Below are 12,713 nucleotides of genomic sequence, written 5' to 3' on the forward strand. Positions count from 1 at the left end.
GGGGCATGGTAGCGCGCGCCTGCAGTTCCAGCTACTTGGAAGACTGAGGTGGAAGGATCACCGGAGCCCAGCAGGTCGAGGCTGTGGTGGCCAGGAGCGGCCACTGCACTCCAGGCTGGGCGACAGAGTGAGACTCCAACTCAAAAAAAAAAAAAATATGCACACTGCTGGCATTTCATGCATCGAGAGTGATAAGACTCTCTGTTTAAGAAAGAATCTTGCATCTTATTTCTGTAAAATGTCTTCTGAAATGCTAGCTGGAGCAAAATCATTAACAGCAGTGGATATTATCTTTCAGGAATTTCCCCTTGAGTGGAGATCTGAACTAATAGTCCCAGTGTCTTTCATTCACTTATTCACCTTTTGCAGCTGGTCAATATTGACTATGCATCTGGCAGAGGTCGGGCACAGTGCTAGGCACAAAAGCAGGAAAGTTTCATTAAGGGGGTGACTGTCAGACTGGGCCTGAGAGAGTAGCACAGCTGCAGAGGGAGTGGAAGTTCTCCAGAGGACAGGGACCCATAGAAGGTGATTAGTGATTAGCACTTGCTTGGAGCGGGGGTCAGCATGCTTTACCTGTAGAGAGTCAGAGCTTAATAGCTTAGGTTTCCCGGCCACATGGTCTCTGCGGCAATGACTCATCTCTGCTGCTAGTGTGACAGTAGCCATGGACAATATGTAATTGAGTAATGGGTATGGTTCTTATGTTACACTAAAGCTTCTTTTAAATAAAACAGGAGAGGGGCTAGGTTTGGCCCACGGACCACAGCGTGTGGAGTCCTGGTCTAGAGAAGTCTTCAAGCTTGATGTGCCCAAGAATCTCCTGGGAAGCTTCTTAAAGCAGATTTCTGGATCCCACCCCCAGAGGTTCCTGACTCAGCAAGTCTGAATCAGAATGGAACCTGAGAATGCACATTTATAACAAAGCTCCCAAGCACTGCTGTTGCTGCTGGACGGGGAGCCACTATTTGAAACCCAGAGCCAAGAGAGCAGAGGCCTCCCACCTCACCCCATTTACACTACATTTTTTGGTAACTTAGGTCGTAGGCTGTCTCCAAAGCCAGTTCTCAGGCAGGCCGAGTATTGAGGTGGCAGGTGCGGCTGGATAACCAGTACACATGAGTAACCACCTGAACTAGGTCTCAACTTTGAATGCTTGTCCCCTGTCCCTTCCTCTTCTCTGCACAACCACTGCCTCCCCTCTTTGACCTTCCTACCCTGTGCAGCCGACGTGCCCTTGACTGGCCCCATAGCATGCTGGTTAGGTTTGAGTGGGTTAAAAAACAAAATCTCTTCCCCTCTGGGTTCTGAACTTATTGAGAAATCATCACAGAAGACAGAAAGGAATCAAACATGTCATTGTTAAGATAATAGTAATTTCAAACACTTATGCGATGCTTACACATCACCATTCTTCTAAGGGCTTTGCCGGCTTATCATCACAGCAACTCCGAGGGTTAGACACACTCATGGCCCCACCATATAGATGCAGGCACCAAGGTGAAGAGAAGTGGGTGACCTCACGGAGTGGAGACAGTGATGGTACCCAGGCATTTTGTGATGTGTGTACCCAGGAACAGAGCATACCCAGGCACGTGCATACCCAGGCACAGAATTGCCCGAGACCACAGTGGTAGAGAAAGGAAACCTGTCCTGCAGAATGTTTGTTTCAAGGCTAAAGTTTGCTCCCTTGACCTCTGCTCTCAATTATTCTTGCCCAACCAGGATGGCCAGAGTAGACAGGTCTCCCAGGACAGGGCAAGGCATGCCCTGAGGTCACTTAATGAAAGGCAGGAACATGCTGCCCCTTCTAGGCATACAGCCCTCAATACTCTGTGACCACACACTGGATTCATGCATTGCGATGACTTCATTCCCAATCATCAGCCATCTGGACAGGTCATCCTTCTTGGCTGAGGGGAAAGGAACAGAGAATGGAGAGTGAATTTGGCTGGGCACAGAGGCTCATGCCTGTAATCCCAGCGTACTTTGGGAAGCTGAGATGAGAGGACTGCCTGGGCTCGGGGTTCGAGATCAACTGTGGCAAGTTGGTGAGATCTCGTCTTTACAATAAATAAAAAAAAATAGCCGGGCGTAGTGGTACACACTTGTGGTTCCAGCTACTTGGAAGGCTAAGGTGGAAGGATCACCTGAGCCTAGCAGGTCGAGGCTGCGGTGGCCGTGAGTAGTGTGCCACTGTACTCCATCTTGGGCAACAGAGTGAGACTCCTACTCAAAAAAAAAGGTGAGTGAGAACCTCAGTCTCCTAGCAAAAGGAAGAATGACATCTCTTCCCTTTATGAAGGAGGAAGGAATGAGTGTAATTAACATTCTGCTAATGATCCTTGATCATTGATGGTTCTCATTAGAGCCTGGACAGACCTTGCTTCACTCTACAATCAGATGGAGAGATGAGAGAAGAACACCAACAGCTGAGTAAAACCCAGTGCCTTAGCCAGTGGCCTGCAACAGTTGTTAATGAAATCTAGTGCCTTAGCCAGTGGCCTGTCACCTCCCATGATCAGACAACTGCATGGTTGTTAGGGTCACACTCTCCCAGCGGGATCTCCAGAATGTTAGGTCAGGCCTGCTGGGGATGTGGATTTCTGGAGTGGGATCTGATGCCGCATGAAAGATGCAAAGAATTGCACAGGACATAGATTAGAAAATGTTATATATTTAAAAGTAAACTAAAGAGAGAAAGAGAAGAGTCATCTCCCCAAGGTGGGGGAGGGGCCTAATCAGGAAGCATGGTGACAGCCATAGCTCAAAGAGCACTTGGCCACACCATGGCTTAACAAGGCAATGGCCAATGACTGCTCATGGTTGAGTCCTTTTAACAATTTCCCTTTGGTGGAGGAAGGCCATTAAGATGATTGGGTGGTGTTCTGCTCCATGTCATCACAAGGGGGCAGGTAAGCACAGGTACTGATGTCAGGTGATGGACAGCAGGCAGATGGGTGGGTTAGTCACATGACTGCTGCCAGGGTGGGGTCTGTCTGTGTCAGTAGGTCACAAAGGGCTGATTAGGTTAACCTGGGGGTTTGGGCCTGGAGGGTTTTTTCCTGCAAGAGACTTGTTAGACATTTGCAGTTCACAAACTCCTGGACCAAAGGTAGTCTTATTATCCTTTCTATGGCCTTGACCTTCTGCCTTGACAAGGAACCTGAAAGTTTACTATAGATTATTTTGCTAAATCATGAATTGAAAGGTTGGGTTGTCCTGGTCTTGCATCTGATGGAGATTTGCCGAAGGGTGGGGTGGGATAGGCTGCCACTTGACCTGAAGTAGAATGTCTAAATGCTTTCTAAGGGTTATGCTGAGGCAAAAAGACTAAACTAAGAAGAAGCTAAGTTTCTTCTAGGTGTCTATAGGTACCTCCTTTCATTCCCACCTCTTGCTATTTCAAAAATATTCTTATTTGGACCTGGGAACAGGGACAAAGGTCAGGTTTTTGTAGCTACTTCCTGATGGACATGGAGTGGAGAGCTGTCCCTACTTGGGATGAGAGGACAGGAGTCCATGGAGTTAAGTGTCTTTAGTATCTGTATACAAAGCACTGTGTACAAGCATACACTATTAGAATTAACACTACTGTAATAAAGGCCATTATAGCCACTGTTATGACATATGGAGTCTTCGATGTTTGGTAAAATGTATATATAGTTACCTCAGTGTGCTTGATAACCATTACAGGAGTCCAGACAGTTCCTACTGTTGTACCAGTAAATACCTGAGTCCATATGTGGATATCCCTGCAGCTTGTCTTCAAGCTTCTTCGGATTGTGATAAGAATTTACAGACAGTTATAAGGAGTTTTGTTAATAATGACTTATTAAGGAAATACAGCTACTTTGACAAAGCCCGAAGAAGAAAAAATTGAAAGCATTAGAGAACTGTAGTTAGTTGTAGCTTAAATTGTAGGAAGTAATAATGAGCAAGAGATTTAAAAACAGGTAAACATAGGCAACAGAAAACCGTCCCCTTTGTTTTTATAATAGGTCTGATATACCTTTACAACAATTGCTATGCTAGAAGGTGAAACCCAGGTAACCTCTACTCCAGAGAGATGGGAGAATGACATCTCTCTGCTTTTGATGCGCTCTGTGTTCGATTAGTAATCCTTGTGCCTGGTCTGCAGGTAGTTCAGGAGGAGGGTATGGGTTAGGTGTGGTTCCTGAGACTTTTATCTTACCCCACCCTAGAGAGACTGAATTGAGAACTTGAAGAGTTTAAGTATTAAAATATTTAAAAGCATAATGTTATAACTCAGGATTAGAGCAGTTATTGCAAAAGTTACTTTTGTAGCCAAAGTGATAGTCCAGAGATTATGAAAAGTAAAAAAAAAAAAGTCCTCACTTTTTTGTAACAAAGACAGCAGGGGGAGCAGACTGAATTTTGTCTCTTCCTCCTCCACTGTTTAAAGGAGAAAAAGTATTTTGGAGATTCTTAGTTTGACATACTCATACCATTTTCAACATGCTTGAAACTTCTATTTTTGTTCTATATTTTCCTTCCTTTAAATAACCAGCCATTTTATTATAAACCAAAACAGTACCATACAAGATCCTTTCCTTATATAAAATTATTTGTTTCCTTTATATTCTTTTTACCCAAAACAATGTCTTTATATCAACAACTTTTTAACATCTTTTCCTTTGCTTTCTGGTTTCTTCGTTTACCTTTTTAGATAACTTCTTACATTTATACTTTGAATTAATCTTTAGTAACTTTTGATTAAGATAAGGCTATATGATTTCAACATGGATGGCCAGGACCAAAAGGCTGGCACCTGTGTTAATAAGAAATCGATGTGGGTTCCAGTGCCCTAATATTCATTCACCTGGGGGTTGTTGGGGCGATGGTGAGCCATTGCCAAGCACTTGAGCAGATTTCCAGGCCTTCTTAAGCGGACACCATTTGTGAGCCAAGCGTTTTCTCTTCTCTTCAGAAGAGAGTGCACCTGCTTTCCAATGACTCTTCTGGCCTGCACAGTGGATAAGATCCAGGAAGTTTAGGCCTCTGTGGGGCAACTGCGCTGTGAGTGCCCCCACAGACCTTACCCATAAGCAGCAGTCACCACTCCCTTAGCAGGTTCGTTCTTACTAGGTCTTTGATGGGCAGTTGGCGTTTTGTCGCTAATTGTGACTACCATTGGGATGCCTATTTGGCCTTCTGGTTCTGCAGCCCTCCAGCCCTCCATGTTGGTGTACTGTTGCTTTTCTAATGTCTTGGCTGAAAAATCCTGTAAAAGCTCCTTTTTAATAGCTTATACATGTAAAACTCCTTGGAGTGAACAGACCACATGGATGTGAAATGATCTGTCCCTATTTATTTATGATTATGAACAGGTAACTTTGTTTTAAAAAGGCCCTTTATAAACTGCTAAATTACAGTTTTAGTTGTAAGGTGTGGACAATTAGGTGAAAGTGATCAAGTTCCCATCCTTCTTGTGTTCACAGAGCACCTAGTATTTTATCCATTCTGCAGAAGTACTAGGCTTAGTAAAAGTGATTCAACTTTTTTTTTTTGAGTTGAGTCTCACTCCATTGCCCAGACATACTCATGGCCACCCCAGCATCAACCTGTTGTGCTCCGGTGATCCTTCCACCCCAGACTTCTGAGTAGCCGGAACTACAGGCATGCGCTACCACGCCTGGCTAATTTTTTTGATTTTTTAAATGTAGAGATGAGGTCTAGTCAAGTTATCCACAATGTTCTCAAACCTGTGGGCTCAGGCAATCCACTCACCTCACCTCCCAACGCTCTGGGATTACAGGCTTGAGCCACCGTGCCCGGCCTTAACATTCTTTTTAAAAATACAACTTTAGCGAGCCTGATATAACAAACGCTGGTGTTATTTGGCACTCATGTTTTAGAACATGGTAAAGTTGGAATTAAGATTTTACTAGAGTACTTACAAGTTGGGTTGGAAAAGCAGATTAAAATGACGATTGACTTTTTTTAGTTAGTTAACAGGATTAATTAACATACAATCCCTTTACTTTTGTTTGGGATAGTCCCAGTTATATTTGAGAGAGCTTTATCATAAAAAACCAAACATGAACTTTAATATCTTTTTGTCCCGGCCACCCCCCTGAGGGGAGACCGGATAAGCCATGTGGAAACCTGAATGGGCTTCCCAAGTACATGTGGTGGAGAAGCATTGGCGGGCAGGGAGAGGAGATGGCACAGGTGGTTTGACTTGTTGCATTTAGTAGGGCTACTGCCAGGGGGTTATCAGGATGTGGGGGAGGAGAGAAAACAGACTGAAGGCCAGGGTTAGGCGTCAGGACCATAAACTTCTGCCCCTCCTCCACAGGTAAAGATGGAGGGTAAGAAGGGAAACTGACTGACGGAGAGTGGGGTAGCAAACCCAGATTACAACAGACAGGAGAAGTTAAATCAGCTGAGTTAGTGTGTGAGTTGTTAGATGGACAGCAGGAAGGAGATAAAGTCATCAGAGAAACAGAGTGGCAGTGAAGAACAAGGAGTCCAGTGTCATTTTACAAACCATGGACCATTTGTCCTTGTGGCAGCAATAGAGGTCAAGTTGAAGGAGAGTACCCAAGGCAATAGACTCTCCTTGGGCTCATTTCCCGGTTGCCTTGCCAGTATTGAGACACTTAAGGCAGAAGCTCCTGTCTAGTGAGAGGGACCTGTGACCTTTTAGAATGGAAAGACATGCCAATGGTCAGTCTTTTTCACGACTGAGTATTCCCCATGATAGGGCCCCAGAGACAAAAGAGAGGGAGGGTATCCTAAGAGCTGCATCTGAGAGGTCCAAGAGAGAGAAAGCCCATCCACCACCTAAGTCCAGCATCCCAGACAAAGGAGGGTGGAATCGGAGACCATCCAGCACCTAGGTCCTGCCTAGAATGGAGTCAGAAACCATCCACGCCCTCAGCAGGCATCCCAGACAGAGGATCGGTGGAATCAGCCTGTGTGGACGTGAAAACGAGTGAGAGAGAGCGTCCTCTGTCTCCTCGACCCATTGGAGACAATGCCGTAGCCACCAGTACCAGGGCTATTCCAACTTGCTGCAGTGAGTTCCAGATGCCAGCATTTCCCAGGGTAAAAGAAAGAGCGACCTCACAGAGTAGCTTTCAGGACCTTCCTCCCAACCAGATAAACAGTGAGACTCAGCCGGGCTCGGTGGCTCAGCCTGTAATCCCGCGCCTTGAGAGGCTGAGGTGAGTGGATTGCCTGAGCCCATGGGTTCGAGACCCACCTAGGCAACTTGGCGAGACCTCATCTCTACAATAAATAAAAAATCAGCCAGACGTGGTAGCGCGCACCTGTAATTCTGGCTACTTGGAAGGCTGAGGCGGAAGGATTGCCGGAGTCCAGTAGGTTGAGGGTGCGGTGGCCAGGAGTGGCCTCTGCACTCCAGTCTGGGTGATAGTGTGAGACTCTAACTCAAAAAAAAACAACCAAAAAACAGTGAGATTCACTGAAGGTGGTACTTCGTGCCAAGAAAGGCCAAGGTGATGCAGAGCTCCACTCGTGTAACTCATCTCTAGACAAAGAAAAAACAGATTAGTCAGTGAAAGATAAGGGACAAGTTCCTTGCTTCTCAGCTGGTCAGGCACTGGTGGTCCAGGACATTCCTTCAGGGGCCTTCTTACCTTTCCAGGGAGTCACGCTGGTGAAGAGACAGATAGTGCCCACCAGGATCTAGTCTGGTCCGTGGCGAAGCTTGGAGAGCTTGGCTACAGGTCAAGGTAGACGATAGACCTTAGTCTCCCACCCTAATGGACCTCAGTACCTTTCCTTGGGGTCTTCAGACACACTGGGGAGCCGCCCCAGCCGGAGCCATCAATTGCCACCAAGTTCCGGCACAGTCCACGGGGAGACATGGTTTTGAAGAGAGGAGAGTGAGAAAAGAGTCACAGAGGGGATTGGCCACCAGATGAAAGGGTGATCTTATTATCCTTTCTATGGCTTTGACCTTCCACCTTGACAAAGATCCTGAAAGTTTACTATAGATTGTTATGCTAAATCATGAATTGAAACATTGGGCTATCTGGTCTTGCATCTGATGGAGATTTGCTGAAGTGGTGGGATGGGACAGGCTGCCACTTGGACTGCAGTAGAATGTCTAAATGCTTTCTAATGGTTATGCTGAGGCAAAAAAGACTAAACTAAGAATAAGCTAAGTTTCTTTCAGGTTTCTATAGGTACCTCCTTTCAATGGTTATCTCCAGAAGTTGCTCAGAGTTCCAGGCATGAGAGACAAGGGTCATTAGGGTGGCTTGTTTCAAAATTTTAGCTTCCATGTGTGACTTCTGAGTTGGGCCCCAGAAATGATTCCCAACGGTTTTCTCCTTAACTGTATTTTCTTTGAAACACCAACAGCCCACATTCAGACAATGGATGGTCTGCCGTAGTTTTCACAGACTATGTAAGTATTAGGTCGCAAAGTTGAATGTGATATTAACATCACATATTTTGCAAACCTGGTGGTGAGGAACAGGATCAAGGCAAACAGCATTATAGGAGGTTTGAATCATCCTGCTATGAGGTCCTAGGCTGACCCACAGAACAGCTGAATCCACGTGGAAATGGGCAGCCTTTGGAATTTCACTGAGTCTTCAAAAGTCATGCTTGTGATTTGAAATTTACTCACAATCATCCTTTTGTCATCTAGCTCAAACAAATTCAGGAACTCAAAAGCATTTGACATTTTTTTTTTAGAGTTGGAGTCTCACTCTGTCACCCAGACTGGAGTGCAGTGGCACGCTCTCTGCCACCGCAGCCTCGACCTGCTGGGCTCCGGCGATCCTTCCAAGTAGCTGAAACTACAGTCATGTGCTACCACTCCTGGCTAATTTTTGATGTATTGTAGAGACGAGATCTCACCAAGTTGCCCAGGTGGGTCTTGAACCCCACAGGCTCAGGCAATTCACTTGCCTTGGCCTCCCAAAGTACTGGAATTAAAGGCTGAGCCACCAAGCCCTGCTGCATTTGACAATTTTAAAGGACTGAGTCTGACGCATGAGACATAGTGATTACAGGTCTTTCTTACGCAGTCACTGTTTATGGATTTCAGAAGCGAGGGCGGTGGCACTCTTGTTGTGGTGTCTGACCTGCAATCCTGAGCCTAGGATCTTCTGCAAGGACACGTCTTTCCCAGTTGCCACCATGTGGGTGCCTTCCTCTCTCGCATGTCTGGCAAGGCCTGTGCATTCTCCAATGCCTGCTGCTCTGGTCCATCTGGGGCTCATCTTGGAGGTGGCAGATGGCAGCCCATGGAGGGTCTCCTGGCCTCTGGGCATCTCATTGCAGAACACCAGTTCTAGGGCTCCCCATCAGCCTTTCCCAGCTCCCTCTTTGATGTGCAAATGGCCACACTTTCTTTCCTTCTTGGAGTTTGAAGTTGTCTCTCTCCATTCCTGGTAGCATCAGAGTTGAATTTTTCCCTCTTCTAACTTCTTGTGCTCAGCTGTCACTATTCCACCAGTGTTCTTCTAGTGATCATGAGGCTGGCTGTCACAATTTTTCTTATAAGTTATGTCATGAGAGAAGCCCTGTGTACAGACCCTATCTCTCTTGACTCATTTGTTAAGAAACAGAAGCTCATGGCTGGCACGGCCAGGAACCTGTGTGTCGGGTGTGCAAGTGTGTGTGTGCACAACTGAGCCCAGATGGAGAGAAAACAAGGGGGACGGGGGGGGGGGGGTGGAGTGCATGAAGGACTTTGGGAAAGGAGAGAGAGAGAGATTTTATAATTTCTTACTAAATGAAGTGTGGAGCTTTAGTCTTAACAATAACACATATTCTCACTCATAAGCGGACCCTGAACAATGATCATAATACTATAAGAAAGGGATTGGCAGTAGTGGGAAGCTGCCAGGCGACGGAGGGAGGACACACTTCATCCATAGGAGTACCTGATCTTAAGCCAGGTGAAGTGGGGACCAACGTAAGGCCCAAACTTTTCCTGTACAATGACCATTTGTATACCTAACCCTGAATTGCACCCATCTTTGAAATACAAATTTTTAAAAAATAGCATATCATATTAAAATATTATTTATATGAACAATGACAAAATAACACAATACATTCAGAATAATGTGTTTCTGACAGGAAAGGGCATTTGGTAGTCTCTGCATAAGGAAAGGTCCAATCAGATTTGTGCAAGCAATTCCCATCGTCCCCTAGGAGATCGTAAGGGTAAGACTGGTTATTGCTCCATTTTGTTTGTTTGCTCTGTTTGCTTACAGTGTGACACAGAAATCCTAAGTGCTTTGAGCACTGTATTCTACCAGGATCTTAGCCAGAACAAGCTCAAACCAAAGTAGGTTTATCTGGAAAGAAAAAAGAGACAGAGAGAGAGAAAGGGCCTGAGTGATTCATGAAATATTACTGTGCTGATGTGTGGGGATATAGACCACAAACCAGGTCAGTGAGAGCATCTGAGACAGGAGGCAGTTTGTGATTCTAAAAGACTCTGAGGGTAAAATAAGAATGGTGTGTTAGGATTCTGCAGAGAAAAAGACCCTATATAATATAATATAATATAATATAATATAATATAATATAATATAATATAATATATGTAGTATATGTGTTTAAATGTGTGTGTGTGTGTGTGTGTGTGTGTGTGTGTGTGTGTGTGTATGTGTGTGTGTGTGTACGAAGAGAGTTATTATAAGGTATTGGCTTATGGAATTATAGAGACTGGGAAATCTCACTTTCTGCCATCTGCAAGTTGGAGACCCAGGACTCACCGTGGTGTAGTTTGAATGCTGAGACCTTGGTGTCGATTCCAGACTGGGTCTGAAGGCCTGAGAAGCAGAAATATCCCAGAGCAGGAAAAGATCGACATTCCAGCTCAAGCAATCAGGAGGAATTCATTCACCCTTCCTTTACAATTCTGTTCAATTCGTAACTGTAATGGATTGGGTGATACCCACCCACGCTGATGAAGCCAGATCTTTCTTTGCTCAGTCTGCTAATTCAAAAGTGAATCTCTTCCACAAACTTTCTCACACATGCACACAGAAATAATGCTTAACTAGCTATCTGGGCAATTTGTGGCCCAGGCAAGTTGACACATAAAATTAGCCATCACAGAGGGAGGGCTTTGGAGGCCTGGACAAGTGGGCAGATGGTCGGCCGCGGGGAAGTCGGTGATTAGAGGTCACTGCTGGGGACTCCCACCTATTGGATTACAGTGACCTGAAATGCAGAGACATCCCCACTTCTAGAGAAATCAGAGAATACTCATAAACGGGACAGTAAATTCAGCTGCTGGAGCCCCAGGGAGAGGTTTTGGTTCATAAAGATACTTGCAGCCTGGGTCAGGACCGATATCTGTTAGCCAAGACAGACACCGGATCCCAGACAATAAGCAGCAGAACAAGCACTTCTGGAGTCGGGGCAGGACTTGGAATAGAGGGGTGCTGGGCACGGGAGGGGGCCTATGGCCTCTGGGGCAGCCAGGGCAGACCCAAGCACAATGCCGCTGCTCAGTCATGCCAGCGCCTCTCAGAGCGAGACACTAGCACATGCTCTCTCATCCCCATCTACACCAGAGCATCTGGCTGCACTGATGACTGTGTGTTCCTCTTCCTGTAACACAGCCTGGTACAAAAAAGGGCTAGCTGGAGAATTCCATGGTGGCTGCAGCCTCATGCAACTGCACACCAAGGAATTCAGTTATCCTGTTAGTCGCACATGATGAATATGTGTGATACTGAAGTGGGGCAAGACCAGAGGTCTGAGCAAAGGCGTCTTCATTGGGGAGAAAAGCAAGGAAACATTTGTGCCATGGAAACCTGCCAGTGGCCTTGCTCGCTGGATATTCTTTGAATATAAAGCCATAAAGAGCAAAATGCTGCCTTCCTACTCCCTCCTTCCACCTCAGGTAGAGAGAGGTGTGTGTATGACAAAAGCTGGCTGTGGATGGAACTGGAGACCATTATCTTAAGTGAAAGCCACATATCACAAGTTCTCACTTAAAAGTGAGTACTAAAAAAATTGTGTTTGTATGGACGTAGAGAATACAATGATACATGAAGGGAGCTCCAGAGTGGAGGAGGGGTGTGGTGGTGGATGATAAGATGCTACTTAGTGGATACAACGTACCTTACTCGGGTGATGGATACACTAAAAGCCCTGACTTGACCGCTGCACAATCTATGCATGCAAAAGAATGTATTGTACCCCATACATTTTTGCTAATAAAAGTTAGCAATACAAGGTAAAATATGTTATGGTCAGCACTGGCAAAATGGTGACATGAAGCAAGAGTGGCTTGAGGGTCATCTTGGGCTGAGTGGTGGACTCGTGAGGTGTGGGGGAAGGATTTTGAGCAGGGATGATATATGCCTGGGTTTCTAGGGATTAGGAAGCCTTTTGGTTGGTTATGGTGACAGCAGACCCTTACCAACTGTCCGACTAGAAGTCCCGTTGCCCAGCTCACCAGGGCAAGGCAGGTATCTATGTGAGGCCTAAGGAGCCTCTTCTTTCTTGGCCAACTTTTTCCGTCAACAAGCATGCCATCTGTCCTTCTATGACCATGATATTCACAGTTCATCGCTGACCCACTTTGAACAGCTTCTCCCTGTCATATTTGAAAAATGTGTCCAAGTCTTCCAGAGCTAAGACGAAGAGGGAGATTTGATTGTGTGTTAGGATGGTAACAAAAAACATCTGGCTTTCACTTTTTGCATTTTCAATGTACTTGATCAGTTCACTTTGCT

Source organism: Carlito syrichta, unplaced genomic scaffold (assembly GCF_000164805.1).
Source record: "Carlito syrichta isolate Samal-C Ts95f unplaced genomic scaffold, Tarsius_syrichta-2.0.1 Scaffold287411, whole genome shotgun sequence".
In the NCBI taxonomy this organism is placed as follows: Eukaryota; Metazoa; Chordata; class Mammalia; order Primates; family Tarsiidae; genus Carlito; species Carlito syrichta.